The sequence below is a fragment of the Salmo salar genome, chromosome ssa12 (assembly GCF_905237065.1).
Source record: "Salmo salar chromosome ssa12, Ssal_v3.1, whole genome shotgun sequence".
NCBI classification, from domain to species: Eukaryota; Metazoa; Chordata; class Actinopteri; order Salmoniformes; family Salmonidae; genus Salmo; species Salmo salar.
In genome coordinates, this window is record NC_059453.1 from 51,338,176 (window position 1) to 51,350,610 (window position 12,435).

Consider the following 12,435-nt stretch of genomic DNA (forward strand, 5'->3'; position numbering starts at 1 on the left):
CGGGAAGTAGTTTTGGGGTGCAGCGATGTTTTAATATATATTTTTTGTATTTTTGTATGTTTTCCGGGGTGCTGCAGCACCCTCAGCACCCCTACTTCCCGCGGCTATGGTTCCAACCCTACTGATGCAGAGGAGTCAAAGACCTTCACTATGACTGACATAGTAAATTATGTTTTATATTTTATATTCATGTCTTCAGAAGAAAGAGTTGCAAACTTTGCACTCAAATGCTTAGCAACGTTGTCCTTGTCTTTGAACCAAAAATATACATTAAAAAAAGACGGTTCCATCTTTTAGTGACAATTAAAATGTAGGTGCGGCGGCACATTCTAATATTTTGGGGCTTGGTTTGCACAGAGCTCTTTTTGTGCAACCGTGAGTGAGAGTGACATTGTAGTTTATCTAATCCGTTGTGTTATTTCATTATATGTTAAATATCATATGGCCAGTAATGTTGTCTGATGAAATACTCATGTAAGGCATTGTGTCACTTGAGAACTGTTGATTAAATCAGTGGTTCTCAATTCTCTCCTCAGGTACCGCCAGCCAGCATACATGATTCAACTTGTCAATTAACACAATATTAACGCCTATGGAATTTTAACACTATAATATAGCTAACCAGAAGAAAAAAAACATGTATGGTTCTTCAAAAGGTTTTTTAACTTTTTAGATTGAGAAAAGTTCTTTATATAACCATTAACAAGAACCAAGAAAGTTTGGAACAATAGCGGAGCCGTTTTTGATGCTATATAGAACCGTTCTTTGTAGAACCTTAGGAAAGGGTTCTTTATAGCACCATAAATGATAAATGTTCCATTTAGAACCTCATGAGCATGGTTCTTTATAGAACCTTCAAAAAAAGAGTTCAATATAGCACCAAAAAGGTATCTGCTATGGTTACAAGCCAAATAACCCTAATTTGGCACTAGAACCATTTTTTTTGTGTGTGTAGCCTAACATGCTGACTAGACCGGGTGCGCGCATGCTCCGTGTGCGCCATCATGCTCATGTTGATTTTGTCCATCCACACCAGACGTGATCAGGACACGTAGGTTCAAATATCAAACAAACTCTGAACGAACTATATTAATTTGGGGACAGGTCGAAAAGCATTAAATATTCATGGAAATTTTGCTAGCTAGCTTGCTGTTGCTAGTTAATTTGTCCTGGGATATAAACATTGGGTTGTTATTTTACCTGAATGCACAAGGTCCTCTACTCTGACAATTAATCCACAGATAAAAGGGCAAACCGAGTAAATTTCTAGTAATCTCTCTTCCTTCAGTCATCTTCTTCTTCTTTGGACTTTATATGGTGGTTGGCAACCAACTTTAAAGTGCATTACCACCACAAACTGGACTGAAGTGTGGACATCAGTTCATCTTTCATTATAAATTGGGTGGATCGAGCCCTGAATGCTGATTGGCTGACAGCTGTGTTATATCAGACAGTATACCACGGGTATGACAAAACATTTATTTTTACTGCTCTAATTACGTTGGTAACCCATTTATATTAGCAATAAGGCACCTATGGGATTTGTGATATATGGCCAATATACCATGGCTAAGGGCTGTGTCCAGGCACTCCGCGTTGCATCATGCTTAAGAACACCCCTTAGCCGTGGTAAATTGGCCATATACCACACCACCTCGGGCCTTATTGCATCACCCACGTGGGTATATGCTCCTAAAAATCAATGAGGAGATGGGTGAGGCGGGTCTTGCAGCGCGTCAAGCATCACAAATAGAACCAAGTTCTATTTTAGTGTCTGGCTTTGCAGACGCTCATTGGCACGCGCAAGCAGTTTGGATGCAATGATTGAATAACATGTATGTGTACATTTATTTTGTAACGCGAGCGTTGTGGTCAGCATGTAATGACTCGGTCACACTGACAGTGCTGTTGCATTTTGGTATACCAGAAGTACATTCATTTCCAATGGAACGCTATGTTTGTCTTGCAGCATTCTGTTGCAGATTCAGTTGCAGTGCATTCTGTGTGGTGCCTACCTTGTATTTATCAAACATATGCGTCAAACTGTATGCGTAGCCGGCTCGACAGAAATGGTAGCAGAAGGTGAATGTTGAACTTCTGTTACACACATATTCAGATGATGCTGCATACTATTTTGTGCAATAATGCTATCTGTGGGATCAAGGCATAAGAGCCTACTAGACTAGCTTTTCATGGCATGACCCCTAAAAATATTTTTTTTTTTTGCTAATTCAGCATTGTTTGATTGTGCACTCCAATGTTTGTTAATAGCATTACCATATTTTAATATTCCATTTCTTAGTTATTTCGTGTTCATCTTTCTTATTCGTGTTACCTTGGGCTTTGTCTTGTCTTGATGCAATACAATGCATCACATAAGGGGATAGAGGCTCTATCAGCGTGCATCAGAGGTTACTGCAGGTAACCTGACTTCTGCTATTCCATGGGCGATTGAGCACAGCTAAGCCTATCACTCTCAACCCGACTGATAATTATGCTCCTTTGTGGTGAGAAAGTGGCTCATAATATGTTGCTATTCAAAGGGACAAAGGGGACACTAAGATTATTTTACTGATCTCTTTAGTTTGCATTTTGAATTTGAAATCGCACTGCACTATTCTATACTGAACAAAAATAGAAACGCAACATGCAACAATTTCAACGATTTTACTGAGTTACAGTTCATATAAGGAAATCAGTCAATTTAAATAAATTCATTAGGCCCTAATCTATGGATTTCACATGACTGGGCAGGAGCGCAGCCATGGGTGGGCCTGGAAGGGCATAGGCCCACTCACTTGGGAGCCAGGCCCAACCACTGGGGAGTCAGGCCCAACCAATCAGAGAATTTCCCCACAAAAGGGCTTTATTACAGACAGAAATATTCTTCAGTTTCATCAGCTGTCCGAGTGGCTGGTCTCAGACGATCCCGCAGGTGAAGAAGCTGGAAATGGAAGTCCTGGGCTGGCGTGGTTACACATGGTCTGCGGATGTGAGGCCGGCTGGATGGTCTGCCAAATTCTGTAAAACGACGTTGGAGGTGGCTTATGGTAGAGAAATGAACATTCGGTTATCTGGTAACAGCTCTGGTGGACATTCCTGCAGTCAGCATGCCAATTGCACGCTCCCTCAAAACTTGTGTAGCATTGTGTTGTGTGACAACACTGCACATTTTACAGTGGCCTTTTATTGTCCCCAGCACAAGGTGCACCTGTGTAATGAACATGCTGTTTAATCAGCTTCTGGATTTGTGACTATTTGTGATGCTTGAAGCGCTGCAAGACCCGCCTCACCCATCTAGAACCAAGTTCTATTTTAGTGTCTGGCTTTGCAGAACTGTTTGGCCATAATGACCATCGTTATGTTTGGAGGAAAAAGGGGAAGGCTTGCTAGCCGAAAAACACCATCCCAACCGTGAAGCACGGGGTGGCAACATCATGTTGTGGGGGTGCTTTGCTGCAGGAGGGACTGGTGCACTTCACAAAATAGATGGCATCATGAGGAAGGAAAATTATGTGGATATATTGAAGCAACATCTCAAGACATCAGTCAGGAAGTTAAAGCTTGGTCGAAATGGGTCTACCAAATGGACAATGACCCCAAGCATACTTCCAAAGTTGTGGCAAAATGGCTTAAGGACAACAAAGTCAAGGTATTGGAATGGCCATCACAAAGCCCTAACCTCAATCTTATAGAAAATGTGTGGGCAGAACTGAAAAAGCATGTGCGAGCAAGGAGGCCTACAAACTCTGTTAGGAGGAATGGGCCAAAATTCACCCAACTTATTGTGGGAAGCTTGTGGAAGGCAACCCGAATCGTTTGACCCCAAGTTAAACAATTTAAAGGCAATGCTACCAAATACTAATTGAGTGTATGTAAACTTCTGACCCACTGGGAATTTGATGAAAGAAATTAAAACCTGAAATAAATCATTCTCTCTACTATTATTCTGACATTTCACATTCTTAAAATAAAGTGGTGATCCCAACTGACCTAAGACAGGGGATTTGTACTAGGATTAAATGTCAGGAATTGTGAAAAACTGAGTTTAAATGTATTTGGCTAAGGTATATGTAAACTTCTGACTACAACTGTATCCTATATATCGAGGCCTGGTGACCTAAATTACATTTATTTGGGTTTGAAATTAGATAGCCTACTACATGCTTAAATAAAGAGCGTATTTTGGCAAATTTAAATAAGAAGCCTGTGACAGCACTTACTAGCCTGTGGAAATCCGGTGCAGAAACATTCAGCACCTGCACAGTGCCAAGATTAGGGCGAACTACAGTTAAAGCTCGCCAATTCAGCACCGCGTCCATTGAACAGTGCCGCGCCCCTGGCAGGCCGCTCATGCAATGGTTGGGCCTGTGGTTGCAGGAAGGCCTGCTAATAAGACATTCTGCCATGCTTTTACTATTGTTCTCATTCCCCTTTCCCCTGAAAATTTGAATTGTGAATTTATTGGAAATAAATAAGCTAGAATGTTATTATTGCAATACTGTTCTTAGACTCTTGGTAGGCCCATCCCGTTGCTAAACATTAATTCACACATCATTGCATAGGCCTAGGTCTAAACAAAAATCTGCTCAAGTTTTCTTTGACTAATGTCCCGTTTACATCTTGATTTATTTCATTAAGCCGTATTTCATTACGCTGTAGGTCATCTTCATGCAATCTCGTTCCGGTACTGGACGGAGAGCATAGGGAGCGTTTCACAACACAAGACAAGCTGGAGGAGAGTCAAATATTTTTACAACTAAACCAAGATAGACCATTGAATGTCATTTCCAATTGGAGCAAATGAATCATAGTGGGCAGAAAAAGCAAGGAAACTTTGGCATAGGGGAAAGTCTACAAAACGCAGTCCACTCTGTGTGTTCTAGACTCTAGTTTTGGAAACAGACAACTGTATTGAGATCAAATGTTTCATCGATGAGAAAATGTTCAGAATGTCGGCCAAAATCCATCTCGCTCCATCTTCTCCCACCGCCAGCCACTGGGATTCCGCTCATCAATCACCATATTTGGTAGTGAGTGGAAATGGCAACCGGATACTTCACATTTATACATTCGGTGAAATATCTGGCTAATTGTTCGATCTGTGGTTGTCACGTCCACTCCCGCTCCCGCTCTCTGGCGCTCAAAGGCCGCCAGGCTGCTCATCATTACACACATCTGTCACCACCGTTAAGCGTGCTAGCGCTTTCCCGGACTCACCTGGACTCCATGATGTCATAGATTGCCTCCCCTGTATCTTTCACTTCCTCAGTTTCTTCCCCGTCCCTGCATTGATGCTGTTTTGTTTCTTTTGTCCAGACGCTGTTTTTGCTTTGTTTCATGTCTATTTATTATTAAATCCTTACCCTGTACTTTCTTCCCATCTCCCAGCGTCTGTCGTCCCAAGACCGTTACAGTGGCCTAGTCTCGTCAGGGATTGCATTTATTTTGGGAGATTGGAAAATATGACCTTTTCATTCAAGACAGGGGAAACATATTGTTTCAGCTGATATTAAAACATGTTTTGTTTAGTTAGGCTACTTTTTCCTAGAACTTTCTAGCAAGTTAACTAAACTAGCTTACAGAGCCGCTAGCTAAAAGCTAGGCTATACTGTAGCTAGCGACCTCCACTCTACCTATTAATTATCATCAAAAGCACCATTGAGTGAATCCTTACCACTGCTACACCTGGCTATCAGCGAAGCCTTGTCTTGCAGAAAAACAGCTAATTCAGATTAATTTACTGCCTTTTAAGAAAACATAGCTGATATGTCTGACTTGCTTAAACAAATGTGGTTTCTACTGACAATTGAAATGTACAAACTATGTCATAAGGGGATGACAAACGGATAAGAGGCAATCCGTAATTTCAATTCAGACAGTAATGAGCGAGCTAGGATGGATGTAGTCAATATAACTATTTGTTAAGCACTTTTGAAATGTACAGCGACAAAATACAGGCTGTTCTTACAGTATTTTCCCTGTACACCAATTCAGAACCGTAGTATGAATAAAGGGCGCATATAAGCAGACAATGAAATCTCTTACAATATTCAATGATTACTTTTCTCTAAAATAGGCTATAGGCTACATGTGCACCACCAAGTCAGAACAATAGGCTAAATTATGAGGGGGAAAGCGACCAAATTATTAGGCTGAGTCATATGGGCTACTAACAGCTTACTACACAACATACATTTAGTATTACTTTCTTAGCTACAGTATACATATCTCCCTGGCATATTACATCAGTAATGCAGCAGCATAAAATACATGTTTGGACTCACCTTGTTGTGATGCGCTCACTTGAACAGGAAGGTGGCATGGCGGTCCTTCGTTGGCTAATTTTAGACTTGAACTACACACTCACTCCACTGAATAGCAGGCTAGTGATTGCTTTGCAAAACTTGCAGTTAGCCACTGATTCCTTCCAAACCACTCATTGTTGAATTTGGAATTTCCAACTTGTTGTGCAATGTTTATGTCCAATGGCCGATGAGCACCGATACATTTTATCTTTCATTTCTCTTTATAATTCCTCTTCATATGACAAGGGTGAACAGGATTTGCCAGTAGATTGTCCACTTGATTCATGATGATGACTGCTAGTTTACTAACTAAGGTTTTGAAAGTATGATGTTGACATGATCAGTCCAATCAAAGCTACGGTAGATATAATGTGATTTGACATAATTTTATCTGTGGCCAATGACCTTGTGCCTTCATGGATGGGCACTTCTAGTGTAACTCTATGGCAGAACCCAAGGGGCTTGAATATTTCGAGCTCTACCTGTATATTTTGCAGTGACGTAGTGTTCCCATGAGTGACAGAACACTGAGCCAATAACAGCACAACAACAGAACATTACCAACCCCTACGCTCCGTATTTCCGCTGGCTGCCCCACTACCACAGAAAGCACTGAGCTAGGCTGAAACACCTGCATTTTGGAGCTGCCTTACTCAATAAAGCAAAAAAGAGACCATGTTTGTGTGGGGCTTTGTTAACTCAATTATGTTTTTTCTTACATTGTTTGCAAACAGATATGTGACACGTATTAATGCCAAAATAACATGCTAAATAGATGTTTTTTTTTGCTAAAAATGTGGGTCTCAAAACAGGTGGGGTAGCCCTGAATGACGGGTCGCCACTGCTCATTTATAGGAATGGGTAATTGTTTATAAGTTGCTAGCTATCTCCTAAACTCATCATCGAAAAATAAATGTTCATCTTCTTCAGTAGTTTGGTAACTTCCTGGTTGGTCTCTTTACACCTGTCACGTGCTACACTGTTAAAATGAAGTGCTTTGAAACACTAAAACTAGTGGCAACTGAGATGCCACCAACTTAAAGGAGACAAAACCTTAACTATGTTGGAGTATTGAAACATCACCCTGAGATGTTCTGAAACATGATACAGTGTGTTGTACCACTTAATCAAGAGCTGTGCAAAACCTTGCCAGAGACAGGGAGCACTACCGGAAAGGGTTGAAAACATTATGGTGTTTAGTGCATAATTAAATCCTTTCCCTTTTGGTGTTGTTTCCTCTCTTTAAAGATTCTAAACACTGTAACAGTGTTTAGAATACTGTCTAGCACAGAATTAGTTCCCTTCTCTTTTGGTGTCGTATCGTCTAAAGTTTCTAAATACTATACGTTTTTAGAATCCTGTCTAGCACAGAATTAGTTCCCTTCTCTTTTGGTGTCGTATCGTCTAAAGTTTCTAAATACTATACGTTTTTAGAATCCTGTCTAGCACAGAATTAGTTCCCTTCTCTTTTGGTGTCGTATCGTCTAAAGTTTCTAAATACTATACGTTTTTAGAATCCTGTCTAGCACAGAATTAGTTCCCTTCTCTTTTGGTGTCGTATCGTCTAAAGTTTCTAAATACTATACGTTTTTAGAATCCTGTCTAGCACAGAATTAGTTCCCTTCTCTTTTGGTGTCGTATCGTCTAAAGTTTCTAAATACTATACGTTTTTAGAATCCTGTCTAGCACAGAATTAGTTCCATTCTCTTTTGGTGTTGTTTCCTTTCTTCAAAACACTATTTTGGTGTTTCGAATCCTGTGTAGTGCAGAATTAGATCCCTTCTTCTGGAGTTTCAAAATACTGTAAATGGGAGTCCCTCTTATTGTGTCCCCTGCTCTTATATGGTGTGCTGATAAACTCCTCATTGGTAATTCCAAAAGGTCAAAGTATTATGCTCAAACAAAGAACACGAGAAAAGATTGTTTGGTGAAAATATACTTTTGTAAGTTTGTCCAGAGTAATATTTCATGAGTACATTGAAGCTTTGAATGCTTAATTTTCTTTGCATTTTATCAAATGACAACAAAACCTTAACAGGTCATTCACATTTGTAGATTGATAAAGACAGTTCTAAGATCTGAAACATATTTAGCGTATTCATATTCTCAGGAGTGGTTGTTGTTGTACAGTAAGTTGCAGGTTCAATGCTTGATTGGGGAAAGTACAGGACCTACTCAGCGTCGGGCAGCATCGAAGCGTCTGGGCATATCCCTTACAAGGCAAAAGGCGACGTGGAATGGCTCCACTGTAATGTAATTGGAGTCCTGAATAAGGGCTACCTCTAAAGCCCAATTTCTACGGGCACTTAAAATTAGGGCCAAATTTGAGCTGGCTCGAATGCAATTCTCAAATTCTAGTTGGGTCGAGGGAAACCCGGGCCAGCGCAACCGAGTTTCACAACTGGTGACGCCATTACTATACAACCACCAAGGTTGTTATATATATATATATATATATATATTTATTTACAACCACCAAGTTCATTACTGCTGAATGGTGACAACGTTTAGATAGCTCTTCTGGGCTTGTTGCTGTTAGCTAGTTCATGGACAAGCAGGACTGCAGTAGTCAGACATGACACAAATTACCACCATAGCTGGATCCTTCATTCATTTTTGCACTAGACAATAAACGCGTATGAGAACAGTCTGGCCTCAAACGCTAGCTACCTAACGTTAGCTAGCAAATCAGAGTAGAAAAAAACTAGCTAGCGAACTTAGCAGGAATTTTAGCTTGCCTGGTCGTATTGAAAGCTAGCTAGCTAGATTTTTATCAAGCCTGTCGTCTGGTTTGCTTGGTTAGCTAGCTAATAGCCAATGTCAAGGTAAGCAAGGTAGGAATTAAGCTAGCTAGCCGGTAATGCTAGCGACGACGCTAACGTCAGCAAGCTAAATGCATGGCTCTGAGTCTGACTGGCACTGACAGCAGTATAGAGTAAAGTTAAATGCAGCATGGTGAGGGCGAATTAAATTCTTCAACATTCTGCTAGCAACATCAGCGGAGCCAACTGCAGTCACATATTGGCTACCTAGCAACATGACAATTTCTGGAGCAAAAATGTTTTTTTGAACGCAATTTCAGCTATTGCACCAATGAGAGCCCAACCTGGGTTGACTTCAAAGTGGCAATAGAAAGAGGCTTAAGTGTACTACAATATACATGTAAAGAATGAGGGGTATAGGGCTGGTGAAAGATGATGACCATCTACCGTGGGATTCTGGTTAGAGAAGATAGGCAGATATGTAGTTATGACTCTTTACACATGTGCAAACTACATCTCTGACCTGAGTCTTTATATTCAGATGGTACATGTTGCAAAGGTACATGTTGAGCTAGATTAGAAAATTGACATTTCAGTCGGCATTAGTCTGATCCTTGTCTTGATTGGCTTTGGTTAGAATTGACCCATTTTTTATGGTTTTCTGCATGGAGACAGAGAAATAGTATCACAATGCATAATTACTTATTAACTGTTATAATATTAATACATTGATATATGAATACACAATTATTACAAATATCATTATCAATAAGCAAAATCCAAATATATGAATAAAGCTATGCAAATATAGCAACAAGATATTACATTTTAAAGTAGGATGTAATGTGGTATGAAAGGCCAAAGCTGGAGCAGACTAGCAGTGGCTATTCACTGTAGCAGCATGTGGGGCAAGCATAAAAAATTGATGAAGCTCATAAAGCTAGTAGGCAAACAAGCCAGCAGTATTAACTAAAAAGGATGTAATTTGCATTAAAAAACATGCACAAAAGGTGCAAACAACGACGCGTCAATTAACAACTACATTTAGCGTAAAGAAAACTGATCAATGAATCAAAATGGCTGCTTGGCTTGGACTATTACACTATTGACTTAAACCTGACTTGACAGCTTGACTTGGACCATTTGCGTCCGAAATGCTACACAAAACACATGTTGAGTGAATTCCTTTTCTGTTTCCTTCTTCAATGTGAAAACATTTAGTACTCAAGTTTTTATTGACGCACACTTTCTTGGATTGTTTTGGAAAGTTTCACCTGAGCGTTTGGTGTGCTCTCGCCTGTCTGAGTTTGTGAAGGACCCAAAGAGAGAGGCACACACAAACTTGCCTGTTTTTACACTAAATTAAACCAAAGAATAATCTAGAGGGCACTCCTGCCCTCTCTCCACCTCCATGCCCCAGACTGGGGGAATTCTGAACAGTATGGCAGCACAATGTTTGAAATTCACATTTTACCTTTAATCTAAACATTTGTCTTCTGACATGGGGACCCAGGCTTTAACTCAATGTGATTTACAAGTTCCTTACAAGTAATGTGGAGATATGGTTGAGTGGGTTCAATCCCTGCTTCTACATGTCTCTCTTTTACTCCTCCTGTTTCAAATCTGTGTAAATAAAGTATTGAAAAAAATATAGGTGGAGATATGTTGATTTAACATGGAATAAGTAAAACAAATGTCCATGTTTTATTGACTCAAATCCATGTTAAGTCAATTTATCTCAAGACTGAATCGGCCCCAATGTGCTCAGTGTAACAAGGGTGGTCAGCATAGCTGTTAAGACTGAAGACTGGCTGAATGGACTAAGGCAGTGTTTTGACAAGGAGGAGACCCAGGTTCAAATCTATATTGTCACACATACACCAGCTTTATACATGTGTCCTCTTACACAACTTTACATTTGATTGTAACATAATTTATAATCTCACAATGAGCCTGGAAACTGTAATAGTCTATAATTAGTGCCATTGTCTACCCTAGGAAAAGTATTAAAATTCCTGTATCCTCTTTAAAATATGAACATATTTCAGCAAACCATGGAGAAATATATCAGCTCTGGCTCTTAAGCTCAATACATTTCTAAAATTAGTCACTGGAAAGGATTGTGTGAGAGTCTGCAAAAATATTTTTGTTCCCGAAACTCCAATTTTTTTTTCACAATACTTTTAAAAACACCAATATTCAGATTGAAGATCCACTTTGAGTGTTTAAGAGTACTTCCATTCTGTTTTAAAACAAAATACTTACATTGGGTTTACATTCAAAGACCATCCAAACACCAGATCTCAGTTTATGTGCACTACTTTTCATGGTTTCAGTACACAACGATGGTATTTTGAGTCTTTCTATTTGAACAGTGTACATTTTCCATGTTTTTGGTTAACATTTCATCCCATCAGAACATTTTTCTTGTAATTAATATATTTTTCTTAAATTAATTAATGTCCTGGGGATAATGTTAATTTGGTGCTTATTGCAGACCATTGATGCAGCGGCTGGGTTGGTTCTGCTGCAACCTGCTGAAAATGTTCTCAGAGAGAGGTAACTGACACAGGTCTATTGGCTATCCTGTCGAGATACACATGTAGCCTATTACAATAGCAATACATGCATGCAGATACACTAAGTTTATCAAATTCATCGGGGCATGGAATCTACAAGGTGTCGAGTGTTCCACAGGGATGATGACCCATGTTGACTCCAATGCTTCCCACAGTTATGTCAAGTTGGCTGGATATCCTTTGGGTGGTGGACCATTCTTGATACACATGGGAAACTGTTGATGGTGAAAAACCCAGCAGTGTCGCAGTTCTTGACACAAGCCGGTGCGCCTGACACCTACTACCATGCCCCATTCAAAGGCACTTAAATATTTTGTCTTGCCCATTCACCCTCTGAATGGCATACATACACAATTCATGTCTCAATTGTCTCAAGGCTTGAAAATCCTTCTTAAATCAGTGTAGATGAAGGGGAGGAGACAGGTTAAAGTGAATTTCACAAGTGACATCAATAAAGGATCATAGCTTTCACCTGAATTCACCTGGTCAGTATGTCTTGGAAAGAGCAGGTGTTCTTAATGTTTTGTGTACTCAGTGTATTTTTCTACATTATTCTAATCAATGGGCTTATGGGTTATTTTCTCTTTCCACAGATTTAATTGAGTTCAATGTTAACAATATCAATAGGTATTCCTATGAACAAGAGAAAGGGGAGTTCAAGGCTGCTGTGAAACACTGAATACACATCTTACTTAGGCCTACTTCTGCTCATTCCCGCTGGGACATAATGCCATTATATAATAGGCTGATACACTTACAAACCAAAAGAAAACAAGCCATCAGCAC